Source organism: Periplaneta americana, chromosome 13 (genome assembly GCF_040183065.1).
Source record: "Periplaneta americana isolate PAMFEO1 chromosome 13, P.americana_PAMFEO1_priV1, whole genome shotgun sequence".
Lineage (NCBI taxonomy): Eukaryota > Metazoa > Arthropoda > Insecta > Blattodea > Blattidae > Periplaneta > Periplaneta americana.
The window spans coordinates 8121559-8143640 of NC_091129.1; the positions used below are offsets into that span (position 1 = coordinate 8121559).

At 35.1% G+C, this 22082-nt stretch overlaps 1 protein-coding gene and 2 non-coding genes across 3 annotated transcripts in view; 1 reads left to right on the top strand and 2 right to left on the bottom strand.

The window, feature by feature from the left end:
• Nucleotides 1–22082, bottom strand: part of LOC138711714 (nucleoredoxin-like) — a 498087-nt gene that overhangs the window by 345568 nt on the left and 130437 nt on the right. The window lies entirely within an intron of this gene.
• Nucleotides 18680–18751, bottom strand: TRNAS-GGA (transfer RNA serine (anticodon GGA)). The gene has a single exon. It is a non-coding gene; the product is annotated as a tRNA-Ser (tRNA).
• TRNAS-GGA (transfer RNA serine (anticodon GGA)) lies at nucleotides 19236–19307 on the top strand. Its single transcript has one exon. It is a non-coding gene; the product is annotated as a tRNA-Ser (tRNA).

Below are 22082 nucleotides of genomic sequence, written 5' to 3' on the forward strand. Positions count from 1 at the left end.
TGGAATTCGGAACACCGTGATGCCATCGGATTGCTCACCGGTGAGATTCGGAATACGCTCATAGTTAAAGGAATGTAGTAATTGTGTAGTCAACTGTCCGAAGAAAGGTCTCAACCTCACAATTGATACAAAAAGCATCATTTATGAGGAAACTAGGCCAGGAGATAATGGGGTAGTGTGGCCAGTTCCTTTCCCCCCTCCATTGCATACATCGCCGATTAATGAAGAATAAAGTTGTTGGAAAGGGATAAGTGCAGAAATGAAACAGGACGGTGAGTAAATTATCTCAAGATAAGAATAGAAAATGTTTCACAATAATTGAGGAGTTTCCAGATTAAACATCACGTCACAAAAATTTATTTTTAAAAAGTTTATATGATCCTAATCGGGAAATTAGACTAAGCAGACTATTAGAAACCTTTAAATGGGGAATTTCTTAAAAATATTTTACAAACATTTTTTTTCTATAGGTAAGATGGGATTACGTTTTTAAAATGTTTTCTGAAAAATCTTACCGATTAATTTGATAACTTTTATCTTCCAACATTTCGGTTTTTGATTTGATTGCTTACGAAATGCTACATTAGAGCTAATTAATTCTCACTTATAGTACTCTTCTTAGAAAGTATAGTAACGCCGCACTTCGATTATTGTGACGTTTTGTTAAGTGACCTAAGTTCTGAATTGTCAGTCAAGTTACAGCGAGCTCAGAATATGTGCGTCAGATACGTGTGCAACATCCGACGGTATGATCACATATCACCGTCCTTCGCAAGTCTCTCGTGGCTCCGACTTAAAGAACGTAGAACTTTACACTCTTTGTCTTTACTCTTTCGAATTCTGCACACTTCAACACCAAATTACCTTTCGTCTCGTTTCTCTTATCTATACTCTAACCACGACGTAAATACCAGATCACTTATCTGTGGCACGCTAAGTATACCTCTTCATAGAACATCTTGTTATTCATCATCTTTTACAATATCCACCTCGCGTCAATGGAATTCCTTGTCACAAAGTATTAGGGGCTGCAAGACAATAAACACCTTTAAGAACAGCTTAAAAGATAACCTTATTAGCATTTCACTCCAATCATACTGATTTAAACTATCACTGACTACATTGTTACTTTTTTCTTTAGACATCATCCTGATTGTGCTGTATTTTAATTGTCTCGTAATAATCTCTTTCTATTATCTAATATTATTTGAAATATATTAACATTCTATGTATTTTAGTTTAATTCTGCTACACAGTTTATTTCAGTGTTTAATTAATAGTTCATAGTATTTTGTTGTTTAATTTGTAAATAACTTTTGTATACATGTAACTCTCATCTAAATCAAATTGTTGGATTCTTTGTAAGTTCATGCATATGTATATACACTTTTTGCTGGTTGAGTGGAAGAGAAGGCCTTACGGCCTTAACTCTGCCAGCTAAAATAAATTATTATTATTATTATTATTATTATTATTATTATTATTATTATAGAAGTATAGGCTACTATAAGAGATTAGTTTGCAGTCCATTAGTGTAATATGTTTCTAGTTAGCGATGTATGCAAAGGACGGGAAAACGAACTGTCCACCCTACCTCTTTATCGTCTAGCTTAGTTGCCTCATGAGTGATACCTTATTGGTGTTACTTAATGAGGTTTATATCTGTCTTCTGTCTTTGAAGCTATGAAGTTCCTTAACATGTAGTGAAGCCCAGGGAATTTGAGCAAAGTGTCTGTAGCTCCTGGTAATCCAGACGAGACACAATTCTCGGCAGCGACTGAATTCGACGACCCTCACCGAACAGAGAGGATATTAGTAACATTAAGCCAATTTTTTCCACAGAATGATGACTAGATTTCGGATTTTTAGGCATTTAAAAACTGACTTTTAGGCACCTAAAATAGGTCCTGAATTTATCAAATTAGGCACTAAAAACATGGATTTAGGCAACTAAAAGTACAATTTCAAGTAGCTAAAATTACTATTTTATGCAGCTAAAATGTAATTTCTAGCCACACGAACTACAGTGACTATAAAAATGCAATTAATTAGTGAGTATTGAATATTACGGCATAGAGAGACAAAACAGTAAGAAAAATATTGCGGTTAGAAACTTGATTTCTGTCAAGTCTTAAATTCTGAATACCGGTACATAATTTTTAAATAATTCATCGGCCTCAGTGCTCTAAGGCTGCTAATACATAAGTGCTTATATTACAATTAAATTAATTAATTTACCAATTAATTTACAGTTAAAACATCATTTATAATTGGCATTTCAATACATAACTACGTTTTTCTCTCATTTTCTATCGTTAAACTTGGCCTTTTCTTAGATAGAACCATTTTATAATGGAAGAAATACTTCTCAATGATACTGAAGCAATGGATACCTATTTAAATCTAGCAATATTTACCATGCTGATTTCTTTAGGGAGAACTACGTACACCCTCCCTATTCTTCACATTTCTACTGTCTGTTCAACAAAACCAGTCCTTCCAGGAATTTCTTCTTTCCTACAACCAAACTGTTACAGGATATACGAAAATTTAAAAATATATAGACCTACGTAACAAAGAGAAATGGACAATTTTACGCTCTAAAACCTTAAAAATAGGCATTTTTAAGAACCATAAAACCGCTTTCAAATATTCATATTGTACATAAAATATGAAGATATGTAACTAGTTTTGATTTATCTCTACAGATAAAAATAGGTATTTAAGCTAAAATCCGAGATCTAACGATAACCCACGGCCTACTGTGTCAGAGTCCCTGATATTAGGCCCACTACAACGTTTTTGGATATTGACGTAATTTAAAATATAATATAGGCCTAAGTCTACATGAGCACATATTTTCTGTCCCCTTTTTTCGAATAATGTCCTCCTTTTTGAAGCGGTGTGTCCTCTTTTCTATCGATGTGAATGTAGTCACCCTAGACAAAGAGGAAGACAGAAAATAGAAAAGGTTGGAGAAAGCTGGGTTTGCAGTGAAAGACCTGCCCTATGAATGAATTTATCACACAAATAAACCAACAAGAGTACCAACACTACGGAGGAGGAAAATACATTCTCTTCAATACATATTCTCTGCACTATTGGGTCTGGAATAATGAGTATAAAATGCTTAATTTCGAACAGATTCCTAAAGTATTCCTCAGATGGAACATTTCTAAAATAATAGTTCAGAATAATTCGGTATACAAATAAGTTTCGTAATAGACTACAAAGCCAGATAGTCTACATATTTCTTAGTAAGTTATTTTGTCAGTCAGATTTCTTCTACGAATGTAAAGCTGCGTATTGAAACAAAGCATTCTTTCTGTCCCGCTACAAATATCACGCTTACTTTGTTTGGTTTTGTAAATTACATTTATTGGTCTGGCTTTCAAGCTTCGGACCTCATATATCGATTTAAAATAAATTGTTTATTGTTACGCGTGTATACGTATATCATGAGTTACGCCCGAATGGCTTCGGTGGCTGGTTGTTTGGTATATTGCTCGGAACGAATTTCATAACGATACATTACTGAATATTTCTCCGATAGAAAACATCCAGCGTAAAACTTCTGAAATATACACATACGAAAATAAATTGACTTTTATACCGTTCTTGTTAATACTTCACCAACCACACATTTTACGAGAAAATGTCTCAAAATGCTCACTACACACTGAAAGAAGAACTATACTTACTTACTTACTTAACTTACTTACTGGCTTTTAAGGAACCCGGAGGTTCATTGCCGCCCTCACATAAGCCCGCCATTGGTCCCTATCCTGAGCAAGATTAATCCAGTCTCTATCATCATATCTCACCTCCCTCAAATCCATTTTAATATTATCTTCCCATCTACGTCTCGGCCTCCCCAAAGGTCTTTTTCCCTCCGGCCTCCCAACTAACACTCTATATTTATTTATTTATTTATTTAAATTCAAATATATAGAATAAAAAAATATAATTACAAAAACAAACAAAGAGAAATACAAATAAAATAATACAAGCAATATAAAAAGAAGATACAGTAGTATTAACAAAATTTGAGACCGAATGAGCAGCGCTCGTGCTCGGTCGCAGTTCAGATATAATATTAAAATAAAAAAAATAATAACATAAATAAATAAGTAAAATAAAATAGGAACTAAAGTATAATTACAGCGGCAATGGAATTATATAATATAATATTAACACTATAGAAGAATAATATCGCACGTGAAAAGTAGGACTAATATATATTTCAAAATTATAGAATACAAATATAATATAGGTTGATTAATTCATACACATAGGCTATAAATTTATTTAATCAAATTGAAGATATTAACACGTTTCTAATTTTCTTGTTATATGTTAGTGGGTTACATGTTAGAAGTTCTGGGTGTAATTTAGTTAAAGCATTGTACAACCGAGGGCCAAAATTTATGCTATGCTTTAGACCAGCAGATGTGAGACATTTAGGTTCTACTAATGTTGAATTAATATTTCGTCTTGTGTCATAATTGTGTGTCTGTAATACAAACTTATTACGATTTTTATGATAAAATTTTAACAGCGTATACTTATAAATTTGTTCAATATTAAATACATTAAATTCAGAATAAATTAATTTAGTTGGATAATCGAAACGTTTAGTTGGATAATCGAAACGTTTCTGCATTTCTGGATTCGCCTATACGTGCTACATGCCCTGCCCATCTCAAACGTCTGGATTTAAGAAAGAAGAACTATTTCTCTTCATAAAATATGTGACTATAAAACGTTGTGTCTACAGAGGGTTCAAATAAATGGAAAATAAGTAAATAAGTACGGTAAATAAAAATAAGTAAAAAATAAAAATAAATATAAATAAATAAAATAAAAATATATAAAATAAAAAAATTAATAAATATTAATAAACAACTAATAAATAATAAATAAATAAAAAATAAATACAAATAAATGAATAGACGTTCACGAGGAAGTTCACTGTATTACTGATGGTGGGAGCAATCGTAGGATCGATATCATAGCTATAAATAGGAATAAACAGCCAGCCGAAATAATTGATCCTACAATCACATTTGATCTCAGATCTCAGCCACTCAACCATCTGAAATGAACAAAGAGAAAAAGAAAATCTACGAGCCCACGATTCAGTACCTATCAGCGTAATACAACATAGAAAAAATCACAGTTACCGGTCTCTTCTTCGGAACGAGAGGCACCATTCCGAAAGCCTTTGTAAAGTGAAGGGAAAAATACAAGCTGACGAGAGATCTTCAAAATGCCATCGTCACCACCATAATAAAATTTTCTGTAGCGATATTTCGTCAGCATCTTTATGGTGTACACTCAAGTTAAATTATACTGGGTTCTATTTTTTTTCTTATATCTTAATCTCTTTTGTTTGAAAACTGCTTATATAATTTTTCATTTTAAATTTTATTGTGAGCTATTCTGTGTCGCAGGGCAAACCCAAATTATTGGGTCAGACTAATAAATTAAATTAAATAATAAATATAAATAAATAAATGAATAAAAATAAATACAAAATTAAGTATATAAATAATTATAAATACATAAATAAATAAAAATAAAAATTAATAAATATAGGTCTCGCCAGAGTCCGTGGATATCCAGAGTACCGCAATCGTTTGAGCCGGCAAATGCCGACAAATCCGCCATTGTTAGTCCAGCGCGCTATGCAGTATACAGTTGTATAGGGAAAGAATGTAATTTAAATGAGAAAAAATGCAATGCTGCTGTGTTCAGGACTGTTCACAGAAAACTGAAAAAAGCGCACATTTGTTTTCTCTGTGACAAGGTGAAAGAAATAAGGAAAAAGGAAAGAAGTGACTATAAATATGAAAAGGAACGATCCACTACCTAAGCGAGCATACATTGTGAGATTAATGAATGACTGTATTTTGGTATTTATTTTTTCAAAATTTGGGCCCCAAAATATTTTTATAAAACTAATCTAGAATTTAAGTTGTTTCAGCAATGATATTTCTACATAAAACAAATGAAAGTCACGTACCAATTAGGATCAGTGTCAAATTTTTACCATCTTCTCCCTTTCAAATCAAGCATTTCTGAATTTAATCCTATTTGCTATTTTTATTGGGTTATTTTACGACGCTGTATCAACATCTAGGTTATTTAGCGTCTGAATGAAATGAAGGTGATAATGCCGGTGAAATGAGTCCGGGGTCCAGCACCGAAAGTTACCCAGCATTTGCTTGTATTGGGTTCAGGGAAAACCCGGGAAAAAACCTCAACCAGGTAACTTGCCCCGACCGTGATTCGAACCCGGGCCACCTGGTTTCGCGGCCAGACGCGCTGACCGTTACTCCACAGGTGTGGACTGTTATTTGCAAGAATGACATAATATAATTGTGAAGTTCTGAATTCATTCTTGAGACAAGATTGTATTGTTTGGCTCGATTGGAAAATGCAGAATCCGTAGAAACTATAAACCCTATTAAGGTTAGACTGATGAGAAATTTGAATGTTCTAAACTATTCTAGGTAGATCTCTGAAATTTTGTACTTTTAATTTGTAATTTTAAATTGTGTAAATTTAGGTTTTCAAAAATTGCTACTATTATAGCTAGAATTTTTGTTTACATGCTTGTCAAACCTTCAGGAACAAAACTTACTATACCATTTTCCTTTTATTTTACTAAAAAAAATAATTACAAATAGGCTATTTAATGCACTAAAAGTGTAAAAACAGAAAAAAAATTCAACTCGAGCGTAAAAATATGGTATTAAAATATCTTTTATTGATATTCTGGCTGATATGCATATATATTATCAGGCAGTACATCTTACTTGACGATATGTGTCAGAGGAAGAACAATTGTTTGTATGCATCTGAAGTCTGACTAGTGTAATATGTAGCTAATCGGCGAAGTAAGCATTGGAGGGAGAAAGCAACTGGCCACCCTACCCCTTTATCTCCTGGCCTAGTTGTCTCATGAGTGATGCCTTTTTGGTGGTACTTATGAGATTCAAACATGTCTTCGGACATTTGACTAAACAACAGCAACAACAAAAAATATGAGTTTTAGGTATAATCCCGATAGAAATTTGTTAAGGACATATTCAAAAACCTCTAATGATTATTGTAATACAGTAAACTCTATGTAAACTGTAAGAATTGTTTATGTATTTTCGCGATATGACTTCCTAAGTTAAAACGACAAAAAATAAATAAATTTAAAAAAAAACCTCTACAAAAAATTATGCACGTAGTACAAAATCTGTAGGAAAAAAATAGAATTTTTAGCAATGCAAAATTTACAGTAAATTAAAGTGGAGAAAATTAACTTCAAAGTGTTGGATGATAATAGTGAACCAGGTCTCTGTCTTTTTTATTTTCTAGGCATTTTGAAACATATAGACCTAGCATATTATATACAGAACTTACCCTTATATACACGACCACGCTGTGCACACCTAACCTACACTAGTAAATAAAGGTGACTAAAAAAACTATGTAAACTTATGAAAACACTTTATTGGATAAATATTATTTACAAACCACTATAGACTGTAGACACTATTATAACACTAACAATAAAACTATTAGAAACTTGCAAATATTTCTTGTATCATAAACAAAAACCAAGCATGGAACACACGTTGTTATGGCTACAAGCAACAAGCGGAATTTTCCTTTAGACAAGAGTTGTGCTCTCCTTTGTAACTGAATGTTTTTTAAATGAAGGCAGCCTTTGAAGTAAGCCCAACACCTGTTTGATTCTATCAAGAAATATTCCGAGAAGTCGAGAAGCTACACTGGCTCAATCGGAAATCTAATATAATAAATAATGTATGAAATATAGCGTAATTTTCAAAATGGTCGCAGAATTCAGAGTGGAGGGCTTGGACGGAGCATTTAAATTAACAGTCAGAGGCCGCAGCCTTTTAAAAATGTGACCCTAAACAGCTGATAGACCGGTCGTATGGTCATAAAAATTGGCAGAGGGCATCTTTAGACCGAAAATGAATTTTTAAAGGTAAAAACAAAGAAACGATTTTTTGACCAAAAATGACAAAACCTCACGTCAGTGTATCCTTGGGGACATTATACTGAAATTACTAACTTCCATATTTTTAAAGCTAAATTCACAAAATGTTTATCACTAATATATCTAGTTAGTAATAACACACGTACAAAATTTCGTCTCTAAGATAAGTGGTTTGCATTTTATTAATAACTTAATAGAATAATATTGTATTTCTTTATACAAAAAGTTCCATGCGTAACAATTTACATTATTTTAAATTGATATTCACTTATATGATTCTTTATATACATTGGAACAAACATTACTATTGGAATTTTCTGCACAGCGAATGGGTAAATTACTAGGAAATTTTATGGCTATTAATTTTTTATTTTTTATAATAAAAATTCTAGTAATTTACTGATTAATTTTACAGCAAACCCTACAGTAAGCTTTGATTCCATGTATGTAAGGAGCCATGTAAGTGAAAATCACTTAAGAATAATGTCAATTGTAGTGCAAGCGCCTTTTTATATAAAGCGGTTCAATATTTTAATAAAATAATTAATAAAATGCAAACCACGAATCATAGGCGAATGCAATTTTGTACACTTGTCACTATTAAGCAGATATATCAGTGATAAAAGTTTGATGAATCTAGCTTCGTAAGTATGGGTAGTTATGGATTTCACTGTTGTGAACTCTTAAAACTTATGAACTTCGCGAAATTTCAATATGGTGTCCCCTTATATGCGGAAGCCGGAGAGTTTGCACGAGGAATGTAGTTGGAAATGTTTAGATTTATTGTTATTTTATTTGAAACATTGTTGTTTTAATTTGTTGCTTGTAATTTATTAAGTTCTTGTTGCTGTAATACCTATAACTGAGACGTTTATGAAGGAGTGTATTGAACATTTAAATGTATATTTATGCTATTATAATTATTAAATGAAGTTTTTTCTATTTGTATGTTGACTGGCAATAATGTTCTATAATGTAAGAAGATCCTTTAGACGTTTTTGCCCTTCAAATTAAAAATATCTGAGTTTTACTTCAAATATTCCTATCCCTAGCGTGTTGAAAAGGACTAACAATGGCGGCCGACTCGGTGATTGCGCTACTCTGGTATATCCACGGACTCTGGGTCTCGCAAGCACGGATTACCGACGGAAGGAATGCGAATCAAACACTGCGATAAGGAAGAGCGGGCGAGAGGAAAGGTCACGAGATAGCTTGAATGATATTCAAGAGTACAGTCGGAAGAGAAATGACATCGATAGAATCAGTCTTGCGTTGTCATAGTTACATTACGACTTTAGTTTGTTGCATTGCTTGTGAATACGTGTCTTGTATCGCACGGTATTACTTTTTCATTCGTAAACATATGTTGCGCGTTTAATTAACTTCGAATTTTTCTCTTGCTACGTTCTTTATTTTCACAGCGATGTCCTCATTTGTTCATCTTCTTGGAAGAGACAGATTTCCATCGGCTCGCACCTCTCCCCCCTCGGCGTGCCTACATACACACGTCAAAACAGACAGCAACGCCATCATTCATTCATTCATTCATTCATTCATTTATTTTATTCCATAGATCTTACATGAGCAATGAAGCTTTAAGATGTGGAACATGTCAACATTTTACAATATTACAATTACAATTTTTACAAATTTTTATAGTTTTACAATTTAGTAATTTTCTACAATTTTTACAATTTTGTAGAATTTTTTTTACATTTTGGCGAGATGTAGTGAGATGAGATGAGGTCCGAGGATTCGCCAAAATATTACCCGGCATTTGCCTTTTCGGTGGGGGAAACCTCGGAAAAACCCAACCAGGTAATCAAATCAAAGGGGGTAATCAAATCAAAGGGGTTGATGCCAAGGACTCGCCATAGACCATCCGGCTTCAGTCCCACGGCTGGGGAAAACCTCCGAAGAAACCAGAGTCCAAAGGGGGATCCAACCCAAGCCCGAACGCAGCTCCGGATCAGCAGCCCAGCGAGTCTGCCGACTGAAGCTACATCGATGGCTCTACTAAAAGTATACAATACATAGCCAATCAGATTATTAAATTTACAAACGCAAACGATCATTCATAAGTTGAGGTATATTATAATACAAAACAATTTAATTAAATTTAAGGCATAAACAATTCAACCAGTTGTGATATACAGAAATTGATAATATATATCATGCAAACTACTTCAAATTACAAACACTAACAATTTATCAGTAGAGCTATACAGATGACGATTGCTTTTCGGTAATCGTTTCTTGCGCGAGCTATAAAATTATATAAATGAAAATTAATAAATAAAAATAAATAAATAAGTAACTAAGTAAATAAATAAAAATAAATAAACAAAGAAATATTACCTCAAACTTTCCAGCAATATCCTTAATATTTAAGCCGTTTTCTATACGCCTTGAATAATATTTACTTTGCCAAGAATACTCAGACGTGAACGTGTTTGTGACATGATGCTTTACTGGTATGCAGGGACATGGATTCCCGTCACAACAGACAACACCGTACTGTTTTGTTGCTTTATTTAAATTCAATTGCATTCTAAATAATCGATGGAGTAGTGTAATCTCCAAAGCCGATTTTAGGCCTACAGAAAAACCAACTTGATCGCCTTAATGTGGTCTCACAGACCCCAAATTCCATATCCCAAAATGTCGTGTAGAACATTCTCTAATTACTGCTTACTTCTGCACTATTTTACTAAATCACGCGGTATAGTTTCTTTTTTGTTATAGTTAATTGCAGTTGTGATAAATATTAAAACGAGCAAGAAGTGACACCTAAGTTGACTTCTTTACATACTGTAAAAGCTCGTACAACAGTATCTATATATATAATTTGAACTGGTAATGAAAATTACAAGAAAACGGCTGAATGGATTTTAATGAATGACCCGTCATTTTGAAGCTTGGCATCCATGGACTTTCAGAAAAATAGTAACTTTCAGTGAAGCGTTAATTTTCCTATATAATTTTCCTATTTTCCAAAACCCATCTTTCGTCAGTTTTGAGAACTAATGGCATTTCCGAATAAAACAAAACACACAGTGCAATAAACAATATTACACGAAGGCCATGACCTGTAGGATTTCTGACATATTTAGAGCAAATCAGAGCAAATTCTGTGACATAATGACAACAATATGTCGATCTTCATTTGTGTAATTTTTATAACGTCTCTATAATTGGTTGTTAAAAACTTTCAAGACTTTACTAAAAATAACTTACAGGTCTGATTCTGTGGTGTGTAATTTTCTGGGTACAGCTGTGTATTGGATATTAAAAACTACGAAACTTGAAATGGTTTGATGACATTATCACCATTAAAAGTGAAATATTATTATAGTTAATGCCATTATGTATTTGTCACTAATATACATATTAATTATATAGCCTATTGATGATATGAAACTCAAACCTTTTGGGGTTATATAGCTAAGTAGACGTAGAGAATACCTTAGATTTTCATTTGTATAACTTACTAAGTGACGGCTGTATAATATATAAAGTACATGTTACTAAAAACTACAAAACTTACGTAAGTTAAAATTATTGTTACTAAAAATGACATATTTTTATAGTTATTAATCAAGTAGTGTGGGTCTTTTTCATATATTTAATGGCGTATGATGTGGATATTTATATTTATTTATATCATTTATTAATATTGATGTTAATTTATATTGACATACATCAAGGAAATTATTTCAGTGTAAAAACTTCACAATGTCCTACTGCATGTAATTGTATGTAAGTATTTATTAACACTACAATTGGGTATCTTGTCTGTTTAGCTCAGTTGGCTAAAGCGTGTTGTTGTCGTTTCCATAGCTCAGACTCTAAGACTTCTGCGTCTCGTGTAGAAGAGTGCGAGTTCGATTCCTAGTCTACACAACGATTTTTTGACATCCTGCCTAAGGTTTTTCCGTGGTTTTCCTAAGGCGCTAAGACAAATGTCGGGATGAGCCCTAAAAGAAATGGGCCACGGACCTGCACTCATATCCCCATTAATCTCCCTAATTACTTTAAATTAATCAACTAATTACATCTCTCCCCCTCTTCGTAATTGAGCCATCATATAGCCAAATGGCTTGTCTCAAAATTGAGACGATTCAACAAGGCTCATGACAGCAATCACCTCCTACATAATAGCCAAATTGGCTAGTCTCTTATACATGAGACAACTCATCTCGCCTAAGGTATTCCGTGGTTTTCCTCAGGCGTAAGACAAATGTCGGGATGAGCCCTATAAGAAATGGGCCACGGACCTATATGCCCTTCCCCATATATATTCCACTCTTATTATAAACGATGTATGCCCTAGTTCGGATAATATAAATAGTCTATTAAATATACGAGGTCACTCAATAAGTCGCAAATTGAAAGGACAGGGAACTCTCAAATTGCAGATTAGATTTCACGGCGCTTCTTCCGACGGCCTTCACGTGCTTTGTCATCGAATAACAGATGACGGCGTCTTGCTATTCTAACGGCAAACACCAGCCAACTACAATTGGGTATACAGCCGGTGGCAGTGATATATAATATACAATGGCAATGCGTGATTCTCTCCAGTATTGTCTGGAGAGAGCGCAAAAATTAGTTCCTAAAGAAAGACCAAAAAAAAAAAATCGTTTCCTCAGAGCTTCTGTGGCTTCACACTCCGACAAAATGTGGTGTGATGTCTCGCCTTTACCGCAAAGAGGACATATTCTTGCCCCCTCTTCGTTGACGGTTTTAAGTGCCCTCCAGGCTCCTAGACGAAACCAGATTAAACCCAGTCTACCTTCTGTGCTACCTCCATAGAGATATAGTTCGGCCCCCCAATTTGTTTTGATCGTCGATTGGATCTCCAGAGCAACCTTATCCCTACATTCCCCTTCTGTTATTTGCCTGTCTATATCCTTCAGGCGTTTCTTGACTTTCCGCCAGACATTTCGCTTGTTCCTGCAATCTTCCCCGATTATAAATCCCATGCCTATTTCCTCCAACCCTCTGCTTAATCTACCTGCCCAGGTTACTTGGTCTCTCCTCTCGAGTTGCTCCCTATAACAGACCGCTCTAATAAGAGACTGATCTCCATGCACAATCCTCAAGTAGTACTTGAAAACTTTTATCTTGCATTCTATTGAGTCTCTATGGCCAGAGAGAGTATGTTTCATTATTATGGAAGCAAATAACTTTTAAAATGACTGGTAGGCCTATTCTTCATTGAAAATAAATCTGAAAAACTTTTATTTGAACTTCTAATCAACTTAGTTTGCAGCATTTGCTGCACAAGCCACTAGTATGTTATATAAGCAGAGATTCTTTAGATATATAAACATGTTCGTGAATTTCAGTCTGAACATATTTTGTTTTTTAATTTTCCAAAAGCATTTTATCCTGATCTCATTTCCTAATTAATGAGGAATGAAGCTGCAGTAATGTGTGTGCATGCCAGCTAACTTGAGAACTATTCACCGATTATATACGCCATGTAACTGGAGTGTACTTAATGTTATAATGTTTAATTTGCAGCCCTCAATAGCACCAACGTAATATAACGCAAGGGGGTTCTGGAAATAGAGCAACACAAGTAGTCATTGAGCGGAGAGCAGCAATGCTGAACATATTCCAACTAAACCAGGACTGGAGTGCAGGTCTATCAATGGACACATGTCAGCACCAAGTTTGTACCGTATATCAATGTACTCAAAATTCATTTTATTCTAATTTAAATAGCATTTTAATTAACGCTAATTGAATCGTTAATTATGTCATGACGTGTACATGACGTGACGAAAACGTTCCTCATGACGAATCAAATCATCCTATCATGTATTGAACTCTCATAATGCCGGTGGAGATCTAAAGAAACAAATTATATCATCTGTTGCATCGGCAGTTACTATAAAACAAACGTCTGCATGGGGCAAAATTTGAAGCCCGGCCCGACCTGTTCACCTCTCAACTCGAACTCCAAACTTTCCAGAGATTGTTTAAGTACTACCCGAGCCCACGATTGTTTTCAAAAGTATTACACGAATCTGAGATTGTTCTCAGAAGTATTACACGAGTCTGAGATTGTTCTCAGAAGTATTACACGAGTCTGAGATTGTTCTCAGAAGTATTACACGAGTCTGAGATTGTTCTCAGAAGCATTACACGAGTCTGACATTGTTTTCAGAAGTATTACACGAGTCTGAGATTGTTTTCAGAACTATTACACGAGTCTGAGATTGTTTTCAGAAGTATTACACGAGTCTGATATTGTTCTCAGAAGTATTACACGAGTCTGAAATTGTTCTCAGAAGTATTACAAGAGTCTGATATTGTTTTCAGAAATATTACATGAGTCTGAAATTGTTTTCAGAAGTATTACAGCAGTCTGAGATTGTTTTCAGAAGTATTACACGAGTCTGATATTGTTTTCAGAAGTATTACACGAGTCTGATATTGTTTGCAGAAGTATTACACCAGTTTGAGATTGTTTTCAGAAGTATTACACGAGTCTGAAATTGTTTTCAGAAGTATTAAACGACTCTGAGATTGTTTTCAGAAGTATTAAACGATTCTGAGATTGTTTTCAGAAGTATTATATGAGTCTGAGATTGTTTTCAGAAGTATTACACCAGTCTGAGATTGTTTTCAGAAGTATTACACGAGTCTGGGATTCTTTTCAGAAGTATTACCAGACGTCAAGATTGCTTTCGAAAGTATTACCTGACGTCCAGATTATTTTCAGAAGTATTATACGAGTGTGAGATCGTTTTCAAAAGTATTACACTAGTCTTGAGATTTTCAAAAGTACTGCATGAGTCTGATATGGTTTTCAAAAGTATTGCATGAGTCTGAGGTTGTTTTCAAAGTATTGCACAAGTCTGTGATTGTTTTCAGAGAAGTAGGCCTATTATACGAGTCTGAAATTGTTTTAAAAAGTATTACCCGAGTCTTAGATTGTTTTCAAAAGTATTACCGAACGACGAAATTATTTTCAAAATATTACCCGACGTCAAGATTTTTTTCAGAAATATTACACGAGTCAGAGATTGTTTTCAAAAGGATTATACCAGTCTTGAGATTTTCAAACGTATGCATGAGTCTGGGTTGTTTTCAAAAGTATTGCATGAGTCTGGGTTGTTTTCAAAAGTATTGCATGATTCTGACCTTATTTTCAGGAGTATTAGGCCTACACAAGTCTTGAGATTTTCAAAAGTATTCCATGAGTCTGATATTATTTTCAAAAGTATTGCCCAAGTCCGAGATTGTATTAGCCGAACCCAAGATTTTCAAAAGGGTTTTCCAAATCCGAGATTGTTTTCAAAAGTATTTCTCGAGTCCGAGACTTTTGCAAAGGTAATTAATACACGAACCAAGACCGTTTTCAAAAGTAATCCTTACCCGAATCGAGATTGATATTTTGCTGCTGAACTGAATTTAGCATGCTTTTAATCGGGAAAAATTGTTTTGAAATAATGTGGTTGACCCAATACTTCTGAAACTCGCTGTATATACAGATCGGTATCCTCTTACCAGAGCTGCACAAAGCAAGAAAATATAGGATGTCGCACAGACTTCGTCTATTATTCATAATGTCACATCTGTGGTTCAAGCGGTAGAACACTGATCTTTTATTCAGATGGCCCGGGTTCGATTCTCGGCCAGCTCGTGATTTAATCTGTGGAGGAAAAACATGTTAAAGAGGATTTTTCTCGAGTGCCCCCATTTCCCTCTGTTATGCCACTAATACACTCCATTTTTCCCTGATTATATCTGTCATCTGCAGTAGTTCAACAGTGCCTGGTGTGAAGTCTTGAGGGTTTCCTATGCTGATGAAGGTAGGACTTGGTCTCCAGGCCTTGAGAACTCCGATGATGGGATGTTGCTCTATCAGGACTGAGATATGATGACCCATCTGTCAGCATCGGATTCGCGAATGTCACCAAGACCACCTATCGGACTTACAAGGAGAGGACATGCTCTGTATATCACCGAATGGAATAAGATTGTGTGACATGAAAGTACAAGACGTGCTGTTTAAAGTCATACCTGGTATGGGTGGCCAATTAGATTAGATTAGATTAGATTTATTTATTTAACCTGGTAGAGATAAGGCCGTCAGGCCTTCTCTGCCCCTCTACCAGGGGATTACAACTATAACATGAACAATAAGATTACAATTAATATTAAATTTACAATTACAATTACAATAAAAATTAAAGTACGACAAGAATACCTGATTAATGAAACCTAGACATTTTATCATAGAAGTTAAGAACAAAGAATATTTTTGTATTTACTAAATTACAAATTAAACCTACAATAACAAAATTCTATAGTGATGAAATTACCGGATATTGAGATATTTTGTGGTAGATTAAAAGAACTATTTACAAGAAACCATGTCTGAACGAGTCTCAATTACTGACCAAGTGCCTAGTAAGTTTGCGTTTGAATTCAATTTTATTTCGACAGTCCCTGATGCTAGCAGGTAACGAATTCCAGAGTCTTGGCAGGGCTATTGTGAAAGAGGATGAGTATGAGGAGGTGCGATGGGATGGTATTGTTAGTATTGTTTCATGGCGAGAGCGTGTGTTCAGATTGTGGTGGGAAGAAAGGTAAGTGAAGCGAGACGACAGGTACGAAGGAATAGAAGAGTTCAAGATTTCGAAGAGAAGGAGAAGTGAATGTAAATTTCTTTTCTTATCTAGTTTAAGCCAACCTATTGCTTCCAGGGATGGGGTAATATGATCATATTTACGAACATTGCTTACAAAACGTACACACAAATTATGAGCACGTTGAAGTTTCATTTTGTTGTCGCTGGAAAGGTCAGTCAGTAAAATGTCAGCATAGTCAAAATAGGGAAATACAAGGGTCTGCACAAGGGACTTTTTTAATCAAGAGGGAAGATGAACATTTATCCTTTTTAGCACATGAATAATAGAATATACTTTTCTGCAGGTTTCTGTGATTTGCATGTCCCAGTTGAGATTATTATCCATGTGAATGCCAAGATTTTTTACCGAAGAACTGAAAGGGATATGCACTGTACTTACTTTAACGGGGGAAATGTCGAGGTGCTTTACAGCGTCGGTTTGCCGTTTGTGTCCTAATATGATTGCTTGTGTCTTTCCAGGATTGATATTAAGATGGAATTTCTTTGTCCATGTCACAATCGAGTCAATGTCTTCGTTCAATTTATCTATAGCGTCATTTATTCGATCTAAGCGGGAAGAGATGCAGCATTGAAGGTCGTCAGCATACAAGTGATAGTTACAATGCCTTACAAGAGATGTAATATCATTGACATATATTGTGAACAACAATGGTCCGAGTACCGAACCCTGTGGTATACCTGATGTTATGTTAAGCCAGGAAGAGCTTCGATTCCCGGATACAGCACATTGTTGTCTTTCCCGTAAGTAGGATTCGAACCAACTCACCCCTCGTTTTGGAAATATTGGCTATTGTTTGTGACATACTTCCGTTATGTGCCTAATAGGGAAGCATTAGACTATTGTTGTTGTTGTTGTTGTTGATGATGTTTATTGACTTTACTGGCTTTGAGCCAGAGGTCGTTTTAGGGTCTTATACGCTGAGGATGCCCTCTCCAGCCATTGTACATAAATAACAATAATAATAATAACAATAATAATAAATACATTTACATATATGACACTACTTCTGGCATAAGTGCCAGTAGGTGTGTGAGTGCAGTGATTGATTCCTTTTATTTTTGTGTAGGCCTAATCTGTTAATTGCGATATTTAAGGAATGGTGAACGGGAGAAGTGTACTGTGTAACGGCGTAGCCCATATGGTTGGATGCTGATTAGTTATCCAAGCAACCTGAGTTCAAATCTTAACTGGTCCTATATCTTTTTCTTTTAATAATGATTAATATTGTGATCACAGTTGTCTATTTACATACCTATATCATATTTCTCAATGCATTGAATGCTTCATCATGTTTTAAACAAATCACTAATTAACTAACATTGTATTGTAAAGGATAAACAATGAAATACTGCTCACGTAGGAAGGTAAGATGTGTCACTGGCGTCTGTTCTGTTTCTGTAGCAGCTATTCCACTTCATTGTGTCCCGATTCATTATGATAAATGTCATAAAAACACACAAACATACATATTTCCTGCACCATGCACAGCAAATGAAAGAAGGTTGTCCACAGTCACACACATTTTTCCGCACTTCTACTGCGAAACAGATATCCTTCACATTCACAAACACTTCTCGTTCGTTTATCAATTTTGATGCATACCACGCATATTTCAACATGGCTTTGAATATAGGAATTGACAACTGAAAGTGAATTAAAATAATAATAATAATAATAATAATAATAATGATAATAATAATAATAATAATAATAATAATAATAATAATAATAATAATATCAAGCTTTAAAAAATGAGAAGGCATTAGGATTCGAACTGGTGTTGCCTGGATGACAACTATGCATCCAACCAGAGCTAAGCTGGTACACAGTCTAATGCTACCCTTTTAGACACCTAACAGAAGTATGTCACAAACAACAGCCAATATTTCCAAAACGAGGGGTCATTGGCCACCCATACCAGGTATGACTAACAGTGTGTCTTGTACTTTCATGATGAAAGAGAGATGGAACGGAGAAAAATTCTCTCCGGCGCCGGGATTTGAACCCGGGTTTTCAGCTCTCCGTGCTGATGCTTTATCCACTAAGCCACGCCGGATACAACCCCGACGCCGATTAGAATCGTCTCAGATTAAGCTCCATCTCTTGGGTTCCCTCTGGTGGCCGCCCTCTGCACTACGTCATAGATGTCTATGCACGCAGGACCGAAGTCCATACATGTGTAGAGGTGCACTCAGATGAGTGACTGGTTGGCCGGGGTCCGACGGTATGGGCGCCGTCTTTAAATCACAAAGTGATTTATTACGCATATCTTATTTATTTTGATGTACCGAAGTACATATGATATTTCCATGCAGGTATTCTGCTTCATCAGATGATGAAAGAGAGATGGAACGGAGAAAAATTCTCTCCGGCGCCGGGATTTGAACCCGGGTTTTCAGCTCTCCGTGCTGATGCTTTAACCACTAAGCCACTAAGCTGCGTGCATAGACATCTATGACGTAGTGCAGAGGGCGGCCACCAGAGGGAACCCAAGAGATGGAGCTTAATCTGAGACGATTCTGAACGGCGTCGGGATAGTATCCGGCGTGGCTTAGTGGTTAAAGCATCAGCACGGAGAGCTGAAAACCCGGGTTCAAATCCCGGCGCCGGAGAGAATTTTTCTCCGTTCCATCTCTCTTTCATCATCTGATGAAGCAGAATACCTGCATGGAAATATCATATGTACTTCGGTACATCAAAATAAATAAATAAATTGTACTTTCATGTCACAAAATCTGATTTAATTCGTTGATATAAGAGCGTGTCCTCTCCTTGTTAGACAATCTTTTTGCATATAGCCCAATAGGGCGCACAATGGGCCAAAGTCAGCTCCGGTCCTCTAAAATTCAGGCCAAGCCGAATTGTTCATCAATGTCTCGTCGGCACTTAAAATGACAATCATAAAATATTGCACATTAATTGCTTGTTGTGCTTCTTTCACCTGAGGTTTTCACAACTCTAGGAGAGTTTTACCGTAACTCCGTATTTTGGTCAATTCCAAATTAATTGCATACAGTATGGGACTCTTTATGAGGTTAGAATGATGCTAGATCACATCGCAACGCAAACATCCATAACCTAAGTGAGGTTCGAACCACAGGCCATGGTTTCATGCAAACCAAAGTTGAGCGCTTTAACCGTTATCAATACCGCAACATGCAAACACAATTCAAGTTTGCAACGTTTAGGAACTTCAATATTTTTTTGTTAGAAACAAACTTTTCTCCCCCTTCCCCCACTCTCAATGTTTTGGGATCAAGTAGGAGATAAGGTCTGAAGCTCCTGATGCATGTCTAGGGGCCTGCCCAACACGACCTCACGCTTGTTGATGGGGCGGTGATTGATGACGAAATGAAATGCGGTTGAAAGAATGGCAGCAGCTATTTTGAGGACTCCTGCTTCAGCACCATCTTTGTTCGCCGCAAATTCCTATAGCACTCTACCGGACTTCAGCTAGGACCTTCGGCTTAGAAATTTGACTTTTCAGTCACTTATTTCTTTATTACACGGAAAACAGTACAATGCGATACAAGTATAGTAATTAAAATAGTATATTTGCGATACAAGTACGGTAAGTGCATTATAAGTTACTAATTTAACGCGTGTGTATTGCATAGGCTATTATTTCTGGACGATCGCCATTTAAGTAATTTTTTTAATAAGTAAATTCTAGTTGAAGCAAGTAAAGCGATAGGGTTGGAAGTAAATCCCGAAAAGACTAAGTATATGATTATGTCTCGTGACCAGAATATTGTACGAAATGGAAATATAAAAATTGGAGATTTATCTTTCGAAGAGGTGGAAAAATTTAAATATCTTGGAGCAACAGTAACAAATATAAATGATACTCGGGAGGAAATTAAACGCAGAATAAATATGGGAAATGCGTGTTATTATTCGATTGAAAAGTTTTTGTCATCTAGTCTCCTGTCAAAAAATCTGAAAGTTAGAATTTATAATACAGTTATATTACCGGTTGTTCTTTATGGTTGTGAAACTTGGACTCTAACTTTGAGAGAGGAACATAGGTTAAGGGTCTTTGAGAATAAGGTGCTTAGGAAAATATTTGGGGCTAAGAGGGATGAAGTTACAGGAGAATGGAGAAAGTTACACAACACAGAACTGCACGCATTGTATTCTTCACCTGACATAATTAGGAACATAAAATCCAGACGTTTGAGATGGGCAGGACATGTAGCACGTATGGGCGAATCCAGAAATGCATATGGAGTGTTAGTTGGGAGGCCGGAGGGAAAAAGACCTTTGGGGAGGCCGAGACGTAGGTGGGAAGATAATATTAAAATGGATTTGAGGGAGGTGGGATATGATGGTAGAGACCAATGGCGGCCTTATGTGAGGGCGGCAATGAACCTCCGGGTTTCTTAAAAGCCAGTAAGTAAGTAAGTAAGTAAGTAAACATTTCTCCTATAAAAAGTTTGAACGTCGTTGCCAAGGCAGTATGTAGGTTATTTTGTTTCAGTGTAAACAGTCGTTGTTTCTAATGAAATGTATATTAATGTTTTCAATATACGAGTTTAATTACAAGTTTTATAATCATTTAATGATCATAGCAGAAACATTAGTTGAGGATTTAGTGGGTAAAGAGATTGAAGAAGCGTGGAGGATCGTTAGCATTTAGGCCTAATATTTGTACGAACTGTAATATCAAATTTAATTAGTTTTCTAAATAAAGTCTCCATTTATTTCTATAGTGTGGTAAGTAATAACAGCACTGTGGTTTCTTTTGTTTGTATAACAACCAGAGAACGTGCAGTATTGCCAACTTATGAAGCATGTTACCAACAATGATAAGTAGGGAAAAAAGGCATGGTTGAACAAAAATTGTAATTTATGTATCAACGGTTAAATGAAGATGTTTATAGCGAGGGCTAGAGGGTTGCTGCTGAAGGCCTCTACCCCGAGGTCTAAACATGAAATTTTACCAAAGGTTCATACATTATTCTGTGCCACACTAGTCCGTAATTGAATAAATTAAAACTTTTTGTTAAGAGTTTTAAGTTATAGATTCGCCTTGTGTTTGTATATTGTCTAGTTTAGCGTATTTTGTTTTGGTATCTAGAAAAAAAAAGAATACGTAGAATAAAAATTATTCGTTGAAGGAGGCCATGTATGATGCTATTATTTCTTTGTTGTTAAGTTACCAGTCTCTGAATTTAATAAATAATATGTTTTTTGTTGGGATCTCAATTCAATTTATTTGGCCATTAGACATACAGTTTTAGGCTCCGTCAGAATACATTGAAAAACATATAAATACATTTTTAAAAAACACTAACAAAAGAAACAGTAAAATTTAAATAACACAATGAAAACATGAAATAATTTGAAACTTTTAAATTAAAGAAAACTAACTAAATTGCAATTAA